Source organism: Setaria italica, chromosome I, assembly GCF_000263155.2.
Source record: "Setaria italica strain Yugu1 chromosome I, Setaria_italica_v2.0, whole genome shotgun sequence".
NCBI classification, from domain to species: Eukaryota; Viridiplantae; Streptophyta; class Magnoliopsida; order Poales; family Poaceae; genus Setaria; species Setaria italica.
In genome coordinates, this window is record NC_028450.1 from 1,049,470 (window position 1) to 1,065,841 (window position 16,372).

The following is a 16,372-nucleotide window of genomic DNA, read 5'->3' on the forward strand; positions in this document are numbered from 1 at the left end:
AGGCTCTTTGTTACTAAGATCTTCCTTACTCATGTCTTTTGAGCTCTCAGCTGCAGTCTTTGTCGCTTCACCGGTAGCATGGTCTTTACCAAACACCAAGCTAATTGAGTCTCAGTACAAGACAGTCTTGTGCCTATACACAGTAGCTTCTTTATTTTTCTATAGAAAACAAATGTTGTACTTGGTTAGAAAACAAGTGTAGAGTAATTTCTTTAGAAAACAAGTGTAGAGCAATTTCTTTTACATGTAGAAAACGCTGGCACTATGTATGCAGCTGTTACATGCATACGATTATTCTTCCTAGTTCCTACCATTATTCTTTGTGTTAGTTAGGTACTTTGTTCCTACGTGGTTAACATATGTATATCCATCCTGCAGATGTGCTATTAGTATCAATAAGCTACTTTCAGTCGACATAACCAGCTAGTTATCTAGGCATCAGGAGGGTAACTAGTACGTGATCAAGAATAAGGTGTAAATGCAATACTTGAACAATAAATAAACTTGATTGTCATGATTTAACCAGATAACAAGCCACTGCACTTAGCTGAATCCATAAAAGTGCAATTCTATGCAATGTAAGCAAATAACAAAATTGCATGAGAGAATAGTGGTATGAGAGAACACAACTTACAACTGCATATAACAATAATAAATACGATTGATACTTACCGCCACATATTCTTCCCATACAGAATCACTGTCAACAGATATTTTATTTTTGTTCCAATCTCAACCAAATCCACTTGATTCCAGCATACCATTGATGATAGTGTAGTGTTTGTCAAAGGTCTTGTTCCTCACCATGATGTTGTCTTTTGTGATATCCACATTACACTTTTCTCGGATATTCTTGATAGCAGCTATATAGGCACGAGACTTCCACCAATTTTGGCATCTGTCACCCTTGTTATAGTACTCCATAAATGTGTCAAAGAGGAGCCTTGTCCATGTCGTCATTCCAAGAAATGTAACCCCTGCCCGAGCCTGACTTCTTGCCCTTCTCCATATCCTACAGGAAAAAAGTTCACAAAGATTATTAGTAAAATATTAAGGAGCAACACAAAATATCATAAATTTGAGCATGCATTGATGATAGAATTTATCAGACATTGACCACATCTCGCTTGGTAATCAGCAAACATTTGGTTAGCTTTGGTATCCCTAAAATTGCTCCATTCATTTGATGATTGAACATTGGTAATCATACCCACTTCACTTTGAACTTCATGAGGTTCAACAGATATTACTTGATCAACTTGGTGTATAAGTAAGTCATCCATACCTCTCTGTCTATCAATTACAAAGTTGTGCAATATGCAGCAAGCATTAATGATCCTAATCTGCATGAATTTAGTAGAAATGAGTTACATGCTAGGGTCATTCAGAGGTGAATTTCAAGCTAGGTTACTAACTACGGAATACCTAATTTTGTAAGTCAAAATATGAGTTGCTTCTTAGTATAGCCCACCTCATCTTCAATAGCCCAAATGTTCTCTCTATCACATTTCTAGCAGTTGAATGACGTAAATTGAATAGTTCTTTGGCAGTGGATGGGTTATGCCCTTGAGTAGCCCACTCATTCAAGTGGTAGCGAGTGGATCGATATGGAGCAAGAAAGCTTGGTCCATTGGTGTATCCAACATCTACTAGATAGTATTTTCCACTTGGAATAACAAATGCATCGTCCCGAGACATTGCATCACATAGCACACGTGAATCTGAAGCCGATCCTTCCCATCCCGCTAAGACATAAACAAATTTCATGTGATGATCACAAACCCCAAAAATATTGGTGGTAATCTGTTGCTTCCTATTCCTATACCTCCCTTGATCAGCCAAAGGCACAAAAACATCAATGTGTGTACCATCTAATGCTCTAAGGCAATCTTCAAACCACTTCCACTTGGAATCCTCAGGTTGTACAACTGATGGATCAGGAAGCTTGATAAATTCATGGCATAATGATAGAATACCTCTTAGAACCTCATTGAAGTGACGGCAGATTGGCTCAAGTGACCATCCATATGAGCTACGAATCATCCTCATCTTAGTGCCATGACCCACTACAAGAAAAAAGATTGCTACCTTTTCTTCTACCGACACATTCTTGTTATCACACATACCACATCTCTCATGTAAGATGGCACATAGGTCATAAAATGATCTCTTAGTTAGGCGCAAACTATCATAGCAATAGACATTTGATCCTTGGTACATATTTCTTAGCATTTGTTTGCATGTAGCTACATCTCTCTCAGCCACTTCATCCGGATCAACGATATGTCTAGGTCTCTTACGCTGATACCAGTACAAAATCATGCGCATGACAGTAGAAACAAATAAAATAGCCACTCCTTTTCTCTTCTTCGTACGCTTCTCTCTCATTTGCTCCATGCTTGTATTAACCAAGTCTATGTTGTTATCAAGCATCTAAAGCACATATGCAAAAAGGAATGTTTTAATTTATCATAAAAAAGGTTCATAATTAAAGCACATATGCAAGTGATCAGAATAACAGAAAATATTATTTTATCGCATAGGATTATACAATGGAGTTGGAAGTAGAAGTTCAGAAAAACCTATAGAGGTAGTTCAGAAATTGGTAGTTTCACGCTTTCAGCATGTCCATTTTTCTGGCACCTATAGAGGTTTGTCAGTGTATAAACAGGCTTGACATCCTGAATCACTTCGTGTAGTTATAGACTTATGACACTGCATTGATGGGTTACACTAAAAAATGGTGATGCAATCACATAGTATGCCACATGAAAAACCTCAAATGGTTCTAAAAATGGTGCCCTCAATATTGTCATAACAAGAACGATTATGTTGTCTCTTCCAAAAATTAGTTCAACATTCAAATTCATAGGCTGCAAAATTAGTGCTGCATTCAAATTCATAGACAAAGTTCCTCTATTTCTAGTACATAGAAGCTGGTACTGTTTTTTGAATTTTCTGACTGCTTGTAGAGTTGCAGAATGTGAAGAAGCCAAGGTGTAATCATCACGCAAGTTATTATTGATCATCACACATTCACACAGTAGCACATCATACCTTATAATGAATATGTTATTGAACAAGCGTAACCTATTAAACATGATTTTCTAACTTTGATCAGATGTTAACAAGCAACAGTAGATTGCTTCGAGAAGACTAACTACAGCTACCTATTATACATAATCTACCTACTGAAAGCATAAGATTGCAATGAATACTCATCGCCAATTGGAGCTACAAATAATGGAGCAAGTGATTACAACAAATTACGCTAAGAACCAGATCCACAACAAATTACCAGATCAAGAACCCTAAGAACGAAGTGCAACAACCAGATCAAGACACAAATAGTAGGAATGAAGTGCAATCAGGGAGGAGAAAAGATGTTGCACGAACCCTAGAGGTCAGCGAGGTAGATGGGGGCGCCGGAGGAGGACGGGGCGGCGGAGGAGGTAGATGTCGCCTTCTTCGTGGAGGAGGGGGCGGCGAAGGAGAAAGAGGGGACGATGGAGGAGGGGGCGGTGGAGGAGGGGATGTGTCGTCGTGATGGAGGCAAGTCAGGAGAGGAGGCAGCACGACGTCGGGGAGGGGAGGCGAGTCGGGAGGGGAGATAGCTGCGGATGGAATCGATTTCTTATTTTTAGCTCCAGAATGTGTCGCAGGCAAGGAAATTGGCCCGTGGAAATCACTGGAGGGACGATTTCCAATTCCATGTGCAGCCAAACACGTCGGCCCAGGAAAAGAATTCCAATTCAGCCCATTTCCATGCAGCCAAACAGGTCCTAAGGAAAAACATGGGAGAAGGACTCATAATGACCGGGTACCACAACAATTTGTACTTGGGGAACAAATGTATGACACTATGACGAAAAGAAAACTACACATGTATGACACTATGAAGATAAAACCGCCACTTGGGGAATTGACAATCAGCACAATACAGATCGCAGAGAAGTATTTAGTGCTTTGCACGTTCCATAGTTTTGCCTATACTTCCATATATGGATGGAATCCTGATTGGCAAACTTGTTCACTTTACAAATTTCATAGATGTAGTATATGTTGTAAAACATCCTGGTATCAAAATCTGTACAATGTTCGCATCATTGGAATCACATCATCATAACTTCCCCATTTTTTTTTGCAAAATAAATGCTCTGACATGTTAAGCACCTATGAATTACCTGAGATTTTCTTGAAGTTCACAATCATGCAGACTCAAAAACAACTAGAAAACAAAGAAGATGCAAAATAAGTTAAAATAAAAAGATGTGAGAAAATAAGGGGAAAAAGAGCAAACCTGGGGTCCCTATCTATATTCCGGAAGGTGTATAAGAGCTATAACTATAAAGCCCAATTAAGCCCATTAGCTACAACTATTGTCTGACGCTAACTAGCTAATTATTCCATTCTGTTGGACCCTTAGGTAAACCAGCGTGGGGATGAAAGAAAATGTTGGATGAGAATTGTTGAATCAACATTTTTCTGGAAAAGATGAACCAACATTTTTCCGACAAAAGTTGAACCAACATTTTTGAAAGAAAGTCGAACCAACATTTTTTTCCCAAAAAGTTCACCCAACATTTTTGGAAGCTTTCTTCTCCGGCGCCGGGGCCGGGCTGCACGGTAGCGCTGGGGCGACGGCGCATGGGGGAGGCGTGTTGGGGCACGCCAGTGTCAGGGCCGGGCTCTAGGGGGGACAGCACCGGCGGCGGGGCTAGGCTGCAAGGGGCGGCGCATGGGGCACGTGCGGCACCGGCCGTAGGGGGGTGGGGGCGACTGTCGGCAGCGAGGGTGGAGGAGGCAAGGGCAGCGGCGGGAGTGGAGGAGGCAGGGGGTAGGGTGATGTGTGTTAGGTGTCGGGGATAGATCCCCAGTACCCGCAAGGAAGGAAGAAGACGGACTCCTAGTAGGATTCCCCTTTAATCCTACTAGAATTCATACTATGTAATCCTACTAGGACTGCTCCTTGTAATCGACTAGTAATCCTTCCCTTGAGTATATAAAGGAGGGTAGGGGTAGCTAGTTCAAAAGCTCAGAACCATCATCATAGCCAACAATCAGGCTATACAACACCCAAGCACAAGGCACAATATACAACACCCCAAACAGGACGTAGGGTATTACGATACTCTGGCAGCCCGAACCTGTATAAATCCGTGTCTTGTGTCCTCGCTTTTACCTTCAAGTTCCAGGTCCGACGATCCCCCATTAACCAATCTACTACCTCGGGATACCCCTCGGTAGGTTGCAGGGTATAAAACACCTACATTAGAGTTGTGGGGATCAAACGGTGTGAGTTGTTTTGCATGAATCTCAAACACTGGAAGGTGAGGGAGAAAAAAATCTTCCGGAGGATGGTTTGGATTTCCAGCAAACTTGATAAAGAAAAACTAGATGATTGGGGGCCATTTTCCTTTTCGTATTTTTTATTTTTATTTTAGTATTTTGCAAAAATATATGTCCTAACAAAAAAATTACAAATCTACACTATACCACCATTTGAAACAGTGGAAGGTGCACTGTAGCAACCTATCGCCAGTTGAACCAGCAAAATACCTTCCCTGGGCAGCACATTTTCAAAACATCATAATTAATTCATATGAACTTGGATGTAGATAAATTTATATGAAAATTGTAGCTCTAGACGAGGTTTACAGCTTTGTAGTTTCACATTTTTCATTTGGATCCATCTTGGTGCTCAAATAATGATAAAAGTTTCAGATCTGATCTGAAACTTGTATTGATTATTTGAGCACAAAGATGGCACCAATTGAAAAAAGTTTGAACTACAAAATTGCAAACCTTATCGAAAGCTACAATTTTTATATAAAACTTATCTCGGATAAGTTCATATAAATTAGTTATGATTTTTGAATGTGTGTTGCCCAGTTTTAGATCTAAAATTTGAATTTTAGGTCCGAAACTTGTATCGTTTATTTGAGCACCAAGATAATACTAAATAATAAAGTTTGAACTATAAAGTTGTAGATCTCATCGAGATCTACAATTTTCATATAAAGTTTATCTCTATCCGAATTCATATGAATTAGTTATGATTTCAACCGGCGGTAAGTTTGCTATAGTGTACCTTCCGCCGTTTCATTTGGCTATAGCTGTTTCAAACGGCGGTATAGGTATATATTTGTAAATTTTTTTGTTAGAATATATATTTTTGCAAAAACTAAAGTAAAAATATAAAAATAAAAAAATTGTTCTTTTTCTGTGAATAGTAGGCTAATGGTCCGTGTTCGATTTTGGGCTTCTCCTATAATTTGGACCTACGCATGCATAATCGCAGGCAGGGAGGGAGGGGCTTCCTTTATATTTTTGGGCCTACAGCCTGAGATGTATTCAGCCATCTTATCAGAAGCTCCACACTCCACTCCCTCCATTCCAACGTGCTTTGCTCAAGTTGAGGAACTTTTGATGTACAACTTTTGATCTCACAACTACTATAACGATTTTTTTAATCTTCAGTCTTTATGCATATTTATAAAAAATACAATTAGTTAGGTAAATTAGGTGACGGTAAATTATAAAAAAATATGACTTGGCAAGAATGGTGAGAAGGTGAACATTATACATGAGAGACAACCCGTCTTTTTGGGCACATTTGGTTCTCTCGCTGGCTCGCCTTGCCTCGCCGTCACGGGCAATGAGAAGCTCGCCCACCCGAGTGAGCCGATTTGGCCCTCCCACGGGAGCGAGCCAAATCTCACCAGCACAGGCACCGAGGTAGCCGGGCAAGGGAACCAGATGTCGATAAGAACTGTGTCGGCCATGCATCTATGGGCCTACCGAGATGCCGATAAGAACTGTGTTAGCCATACATTTATGGACCCACCGGGAGGCTTTGACAGTCTACATACGGGGCTGTAAATCAAGATGTGTCAGACATGGAGACTATGGTGCAAGATGGTGTGGTGTACATGGTGGACAAGGACTAATCGAGGATTAGAAAAGTACTCGTAGCAATTAGAGTTGAACTCTCTGGTCGAATCTGACTAGTAATCTTGTACAACAACCGACCTATAATGTTGCCCCTGGCAATATAAGGTGAGGCAGGGACCCCTCCAAACAATCATCAATCAATACAATCCAACCAACACACAGGACGTAGGGTATTACGTGACATAAGCAACCCGAACCTGTCTAAATCGTGTGTTCGAGTTCACCTTTGAGTTCCTGGTCTTCGGCGAGCCCCACGCACAAAACACTACCTCGGGTACCCCTCGGTAGGTTGCCGGATCTAAACACCAACAACTGATGCTCCAGGTAGGGGATCTTGTTAAAGATCCACTGGCGAACTCGATGGCTCTAGTCATCATCAAGCCTATCGTCGCATTCGAAGAAGGTGCGATGTTCATCTTCGGCTCCTGGATCTGCATCACAGACGGTGCTGGAAACTTCCACCGCCACATCACATCGGTCCTGAGGAGAAGTACTATGACATCAACCTCCATCGCTAAGCTATGGAGGATTTCGTTGAAAAATTCAATGAAATTTTTGACCTCTTCCGAGGTCCCAGGGACGAGTCCAAGTACAACTCGACGTCTCCTACCAGTCGGACTAGCTCCCACGAGCTGGCGTCTGAGCCATCATGTGAATCGGTCTACGATACAACTCGATCCCCGTTCGGACTCTGAAACACGGGTGCTGTCTTCCAAACCACCCTGTCTAGATCCCTATCCAACTCGGATTCGATCGAGGACCTCGACTACTACTCGGATTTGGACGAGGAGATTCCTTTATCAGGTCCATAGCAGGGCCTGGTAATCACATCTACTCCACAAGGCAGATTCGTATACTTGCCCGGCATGAAACCATCTTCTCTCACCAAGGACGACGAGTCATGCCTTGTCACGTACCTCGACAACCTTTCGTACCAGGAGGGAACACCTCTGTTTCCTATCTATGAAGAAGATCGCCCTATAGAGATCATCACGTCAAGCTCGGATAGTTTTTCCCCAGAATGGGAACTACTCACCATAATCACTTCTCAAGGAGCCAACAACGGCGAAGAGCAACCAAAAAGAAATCCACAATGTGAGCACCATCCAGATGATGTGTCGGCGGATGAACTCTCTGCCAATGTCCAAGGAGAAGAGACGGAAAGTCAAAGGATACGCCGGCAAGCAAGAAACGCAAAGCGAGCATATCGACGCCGCCGCCTTGCAAACGACCTACCCATCATGAACTTGGATCACGCATTTGAAGCATTTTCAACACGTCAACATAACACTCCTCTCGCCACCATCGCGTTCATCGATCTACTCACCCGAGCGATGGCACAAGATAAGTACACCAGGCAACTGGCTCTACTGGCGGAGCATGCATACGATCTACTCGATCGGGAGAATCCGATCAGCTCGGTTCGACGCACCTCCTCCCACTGTGGCAGCAGCAGCAAACATCCAAGTCACCTCGAAGCTGCTAAAACTGAGGTTCTTAGAATTGTGCAACCTAGGGCAAGTCATCACAGGGCAGAAGGTAGTCGGACGGGACCCTCGGGAGGCCGCAGCCACCATGGGCCTTGCCAAGAGCCTGAGCAACATTGCGACCTTCGTGAGCAGCTCAACCAGAATCGCGACGTTCACATCATCATCGAAGGACGTTGCCGTGAACGCGATCAAGAAGTCGACTACTCGGTAGAAGACACTGACGGGTTCCCCGCTTTTTCAAGATGAGTACGCAAGACAGAACTATCTGACAAGTTTAAACTTCCAGGTATCAACAAGTATGATGGCAAGCAGGACCCAGTCCAATGGCTGAGGTGCTACTCGCTAGTGGGCCAAGCGGTGGGAGGAAGCGATGATACCAAATTCATTTGCTTCCCCATTTGCAGAGAGGCAGGGCCACTCACTTGGCTCAAGTCTCTAGAAAGGAACTCCATCGACATGTTGAGTCAACTGAAGGCGGCGTTCACAAACAACTTCGCGGAGGCGATGCAACATCTTGGCAATAGGATCGAATTGTCACAAATCAAACAACAACAAGGCGAAACCCTGCGTATTTATCTATGCTGTTTCTTCGACAAGAAGGTTACTGTCATGAACATCACGGAGAAGGATGCCATAGAGTGCTTCCAGAATAGTCTCTACGACTGCCAGATGTTCCAAGACTTTGGCAGAAGACGCCCGAAAGATATCAAGTTTCTTAAGACCATGATACAAGCCTGGGCAGACGAAGAAGACAAGGAGATCGAACGCTTTGAATCTAGTCGTAACATAGGCTAGAACAACAACAACAACCAAAGCAACGGCTAAAGTAACGGCAAGAATCACACAATCACTCCAATGACAACTGAGGCAACTACTCAGGTGGTCAAAACTGCAAGAGGAAGCCACACAATACTGTCGTGGCAATGTCCCAGTCCTCCAAGAAGAACAGTGGAAATCAAGAGAGGACTCCGTTCAAGGAGCTCCTGAAGAAGCAGTGCCCATGGCACCCAAACTCAAAACACTCTGCGATGGACTGCATAATCCTTCGTAGACTCATGAAAGACCTACCGAAATCTTCTGGAGCTAAAGACAAAGGAAAGATCAAAGAAGATGAAAATGAGGACAACAATGGAAAATTCCAGAACCCGTCCAACACCGTCAACGTCATATTCGACGGCACTCCGGGTACTGCTACCAAGCGGTTCTAGAAATTAACCCTCCGGGAAATCATGTCCATTGAGCCAGCGACTCTTACAATCCTTAAGTGGTCCGAGGTGCCAGTCACCTTTTCAAGAATGGATCAATGGATTAGTTTCTCCGACCTAGGACGCTACCCTCTCATCCTGGATCCAGTTGTCGCATGGTCTCGCCTCACAAAAGTACTCATCGACGGCGGTAGTGGCCTCAACGTGCTCTTCGCTAAGACTTTGAGGAAGATTGGTCTCGACGTAACAGATATGCTCACCCCGACGAACTCTCCATTCTACAGGATTGTCCTGGGTAATGCGACTATACCCCCTGGTTAGGTAGTTTTGCCAGGTACTTTTGCGATCAAGGATCATTAGTGGACCAAGTACATCTGGTTCGAGGTGGCTGACTTCGAGACCTCGTATCACGCCATCCTTGGAAGACCAGCACTGGCCAAGTTCATGGCCATCCCGCATTACGTGTACCTAGTACTCAAAATGTTGGGACCTAAGGGAGTACTCTCCCTGTGTGGAGACTTAAAGAGATCATACGACTGCGACACAGAAGCTGTGGAACTGGCAGCGACTACTCAGGTGCCAAACTCCATAATGCAAGTCTTTACTGCCTTCAAGAAATTGTCCCCGATGGAACTCGAAATCCCAGAGAAGAAGTCGGGGGCAACCAAAGTCAAGCCGGCAGGAGAAGTCGATAGAAAACCTATCAACCTCGAGACCGGCGACAGCTCCAAGACAGCCTTGATTAGCTCAGGGCTGGATCCAAAATAGGAAGACGTGCTCATTAGCTTCCTCCGGGCCAACCGAGATATTTTTGCATGGAAGCCATCTGATATGCCGGGGGTGCCTAGGGATTTGATCGAGTACTCACTAAACGTGGATCCAAAAAAGCCATGCCCAACCCACTAGAAGAAACCTTCGCAAGCCTGCGAGGATACCGATGGAAGCTGAACCCAACAAAGTGCATGTTTGGTGTACCCTCTGAAAAACTACTCGGATTCATCATCAGCCATCGAGGAATCAAGACTAATCCCTGGAAGATCATTGCCATCACCAACTTGCATACCCTATTGTGCATCAAGGATGTCCAGAAGCTGACTGGATGCATGGCGACCCTCAATAGATTTATCTCAAGACTTGGAGGATGGGGACTACCCTTCTTCAAACTATTCAAGCGGTAGGACAAGTTCTAGTGCACCGAGGAGGCGGAACAAGCCCTTCAATAGTTGAAGGATTTCCTATCAAAGCCACCGGTCCTCACGGTGCCTACTCCCAATGAAGACTTGCTGCTCTACATTGCCGCAACTACTAATGTCGTCAGCACAGCGATCGTGGTCGAAAGATCAGAACCAGGCCATGTACACTAGGTACAGAGGCCCATCTACTTTGTCAGCGAGGTGCTGTCGAACTCCAAAACTAGGTACCTGCCCGTACAGAAGCTGCAATATGCAATACTACTCACCTCGTGGAAGCTACGACATTACTTCCAGGAACACAACATCTCCGTCATCACCGACTTCCCGTTGGGAAACATACTCCACAACAGAGATGCAATAGGAAGAATCTCCAATTGGGTAGTAGAACTCAGAGCTTTGTCCCTGGAATTCAAGTCAAGGACGGCCATTAAGTCATAAGCACTAGTCGACTTCATGGCAGAGTGGCGGGAAAATCAAATACCCACACCGGCAGAACGACCTGAGCATTGCGTCATGTACTTCAATGGATCACTCAAGTTCGAGGGCGCCTGTGCAGGAGTACTCTTAATCTCTCCCAAGGGTGAACAACTCAAGTACATCTTGCAGATCATCTAGGAGGTCTCCAACAACGAAGCAGAATACGAAGATCTACTTCATGGGCTCCGTCTGACAGTCTCGCTGGGAATCAAATGGTTGTTGGTCTATGGCGACTCACTAGTAGTCATCAACCAAGTCAACGACGAGTGGGATCACCACTTTGACAACATGGATGCGTATTGCCTTGAAGTGCGCAAGCTGGAGAATAAGTTCTCTAGTCTGGAGTTCCACCACGTGGCTTGAGACAACAACGTAGCCGCAGACGTCTTATCCAAGCTTGGATCTACTCCAGCTTCGTCCATGAACTACACAAGCCATCCATACAGAAGCCGGCACCATCTAAAACAACCGATCGCGGCAATGATGCGCCAGACTGGGAGGTTATGATGATCAACGTAGATTGGAGAACCCACTTCATCTACTACATCAAGGAGCACAAGTTGCCTCCTGACAACATAGAAGCAGAGCAAGTCTCATGGTGCGCCAAGAACTACGTTCTAGTTGGGGATAAGCTCTATAGACGAGGCACATCATCAAGAGTACTCTTGAAGTGCGTCTCATGCGAAGATGGCAAGGACATACTAGAGGAGATTCACAAAGGCATCTGCGGCAACCATGCATCATCTAGAACGATCATGAGAAAAGATTTCAGAGTAGGCTTCTATTGGCCTACATCTCTCAAGGACGTCGAAGAACTAGTCCACCGATGCCAAGGTTGTTAATTTTTCGCCAAGCAGCAACACGTCCCCACCTACAAGCTGATCACCATACCGTCCTCCTGGTCCTTCGCACGCTGGGGACTAGACATGATTGGTCCTCTACCTACGGGGCCTGGAGGCTTCAACCGAGTACTTATGGTGATTGACAAGTTTACCAAGTGGATCAAGGTGAAACCAATAACCTGTCCTAAGGCAGATAGAGTACTTGACTTCCTCGACGAGATCGTCCATCGCTACGGCTTCCCCAATTGCATCATCACAGACCTGGGCTCGAATTTCAACAATCACTAAATCTGAGAGTACTACGAGAATAGTAGGATTGACATTCGGTATGTCTCTGTTGCTCATCCGCGGGCCAACGGTCAGGTTGAGCGCGCCAACAGGATGGTACTGGAAGCTCTCAAGAAGCGACTACACGATGTTGGCAACACCAAAGGAGGCAAGTGGCTCAAGGAGCTACCAAATGTCCTCTCGGGGTTTGCACACAGCCGTGCAAGTCTACGGGGCACTCATCCTACTTCCTGGTCTATGGATCAGAAGTCGTCCTATCCGCCGACATCATGTTAAAATTTCTAGTAGTCAAGTAATATGAGGAAGGTGCGGCTAGTGTCTAGACTTAGTCAGCCTCAAAGAAGCTCGCTATGCAGTACTCGTCCAGTCAGCAAGATACCTTGAAGGAATCTGCTACTATCATGATCGCAACATCAAAGAGTGTTTGTTCAACACAGGCGACATGGTCCTCAAGCGTATTCAATACACCAAGGGGCTGCACAAGCTAAACTCGCCTTGAGAGGGTCCTTACATCATATCCAAGGTCACTGGACCTAGGTCGTATAGGCTCCAAACTCTCACTAGTGAAGAAGTCAACAACTCATGGAACATTGAACATTTGTGTCGATTCTACCCATAGTCTACATACTCGTGTAAACTGGCCATCGGCCACAGTTGTATAGTTACAATTTAATAAAGCAGAGTTATTTTTTTGCCACAAAAGACTAGTTCTTGCCTACTCAACTCATTAGATAGCAGCAACTTGCACAGAAGCAAGCCTGCACACACAAATCTCGAGCTAATCAGCTCCTTGGACAAATCTGTCCATCGACGGCCTTCGCAAAAAAGAAGTCGTCAAAACAACTTGGGAGTTATCTACACTACCCGAGTCCTTATCTAGATAAGTTTGTCTAGTCGCAGCTTGTAATAACAAGTTTGCAAGTTCCAGGTCTCCAGAGCACAACACCCAAACAATCCAGAGAGGTTGCCAAGGTAGGCTCCAGGTCATGAAGTCCTGAAGAGTCTCCTCGCCTGACGAGTTTGACTACGCAGATACACGAGTATTGGAGCTCCGCAAAAAGGAGTTACATCCTAAAGGTACTCTACATAGTGTATTTGAAGAGGCTCATAGGTGCAACCTTGTGCGTGGACACTCACGACTACCATACGAGTAAACATCAAGGTAGTCTGCGAGATGCACTAAACCAAAAGAATTCAAACAAGTCGACAAGCAAACAAAAATTGTGAGAAGACTCCAAATAATTTTCATTAACATAACTTGTTTATATTACAGACAACTTTTTTCAGATCACTCAAGGTCTATTTGACCGGCTACTTCTTGAGCAATAGGAGCCCTCTCCTCCAAATACTACTGGAACTGCTCATCACAGCAATCCTCGGCAATGCCTTCTGCCACAGGAGCCAAGTTGGCTTGTGAGTAGAATGACTTCACCATTGCCAGCAGCTACTTGGAGACGGACTTCACAGTCTTGTTCATGTAGCTGATGACCTTCTCTGGTACATCCCTGAATAACTGTGCCAAGGAACGGGGCTCCACGCCTTCCTCCAAAGGCTCCACCATGTTAGCAATGGGCTGAGCGGCTTCTGTTAGCTCTTTGAGAGCAAGATCCTTTGTCTCCAACTCAGCCTACTGCACTCAAAGTTTCTCCATTAGATCCACAAGCTGGACCACCTCGTCCTTACGCAGCTGCTTCTTCTTATCAAACTTGTGCTCCAAGGTTTCGTATTTCTTGGTCAACTTGTCGTACTCATCCATGACTTGGTAGTACACATACTGCCTATCCATGGCACGACCCTGGAGATCGTTATTCTCCTTGGTAAGCTCTGCAAGCACAAAGGTATAGAACAAGTCAATATTACCAAGGCCAAACAAGTACTTGAAGACAAAGGAGGATGATAGCTTACCTTCATTCCGGTTTCTCATCCCTTTGTTGAGCTTCTGTTGATGGTCCTTCTCCTCCGTGGCATCCTGCATGGTATTCCGGTGCCTAGTGGCTTGGCCGTCGTACTTCATCAACAGCCGGGAGGAGTATTGCCGCTCTTTGGCTAGTTTTTGCTCTAGTGCCTCGTCTCGTTGGATGGTGTCTCCAATTACTTCAAGAATTCTCAATTTCTCGCGGGAGCGCTGGATCAGTGTCTACATCACACAAGCAAAGTACTCGTGTAAGCATTGAGTACCAATTTCAAGATGAAGATCAAGAACAAAAGCAAAGCTTACCTGCGTATACTCGCCTACTTGGTGATACATGTCCATTAGCGTGGCCTTAAACTCCACGGTGATCAGGGGGTTAGCTATCAGTGCGATCTTCTCTGGGTTCACCACGGGAGGGACCAACGTGTCATCATGCTCCTCGACATCCAGCGCACTGAGAGGGACCATCGCCTGGCTAGTCGATGGACCAGTCTATGATGGCATGGAGGTAGTCGCCCCACGACTAGTTGATGGCCCTGCCTCGGACGGCGGGACAATGGCCAACACTTGTAGCACCCAGCAGCCTTGACATCAACTTCTGGCTCGGGGGCTACACGTGCAGCCTCGACTTCATCGGTGGCTACCACCTCTACCTCGGCCTCGGGCTCCACCTCGGCCTCTAGCTCCGGCTCAGCATCATGGCTGCCAACTCCGTCACCATCGCGGAAGTACTTTTCACAACGAGTTCGGCCTCTGGCAGCTCGGGGGCTGGCACTACAGATATGTCAAGTGACGACAACATGTCGTGCATAAGAGCTGCGACAAGAGATACCACACCTGGGGCAACCTCGGGCGCTGGTTGATCTTCCGGTGGCGGAACAACGGGATCCAAGGCGAGTTCGGGGATTGAGCTGCTACTGCCATCAACACCAGACTCTGGGATGACTTCATAGGCTGAGCGGCTACTGCCATCAGCACCAGACTTCGTACTCAGGCCCTCAGCTTCCATGCTAGAGATCTCCTACAACAAAGACAAGCGTTGCAACACATTACTCGGTGATACTACTCGACGGCATCAAGTTGATATTGGTACACGGATACTTACTGGGTGGACCTCCTTATCTTGATGGAGGGCTCAGTTCCCAAACACGGTGCCTTAACGGTAGGTGACGGCTTCTTTGGCACGGCCCGCTGGATCACAGTCGGATCCTCGCCAGCCTTAGCCGCCGTCTCCTCTCGTTGGGTACTTGGCGTCGGGATTTCCTCTATAGTCGGTAGCCTCCGCCACCGTAGGACTAGAGTAGTCAGTTCTTCCACCTCTGTCTCCTCCTCGACTACTTGCACATCAGCAATGTCAAAGTCAGATTCTGGTGCTAGAAGGAAAACAACGTATGGGTACTCAATCCTCAGGATCTTGTTACCTGAGGCAGGACTTCATCGGCTGATGATTTCTTCGCCACCCGTTTGGCAGTGGCAGTACGCGCCTTCTTCGGGTGTGGCACCACTTCAACTTCCGGAATGTCCTTTGCTGCGCGTTTGGACGTCCCAGACGATGACCCCGCCTTGTCAGAAAGACGGGGTTGCACAACAAATTTTTTAGCAGACTCTAAGTCAGAGCTACTGAAGGAGGACCAATCTGGTGAGTCCTCCCTCTCCTTCTCCTTTTCCTCCTCCTCCTCAAGTGCCTTCTGTATAGCCACAAGGGACTGCATACGAGGGGTGACATCAGCTCCAGGCGGAGGAGGGTTGAAGACATAAAAGTTTAGTTCATCCTGCAAAACAGAAGACTAGTCAGTAACATTGACAAACACCAACACTTGTACTCGTGTGTTGTGGGCAATGGGTACTTACAGGATTTGGTGGGTTCGTGGTGCAGTGCTTTCGTAGGATCACCGAGAAACCCTTGACACGCTTGAAGAAACGCTTCATACGTGCCATCACTTCGTTAGGGGACAGCTCCTCCGACGTCATCCTTGACGGGTCATCGGGACCCGAGTAGTCGTACCCTGCT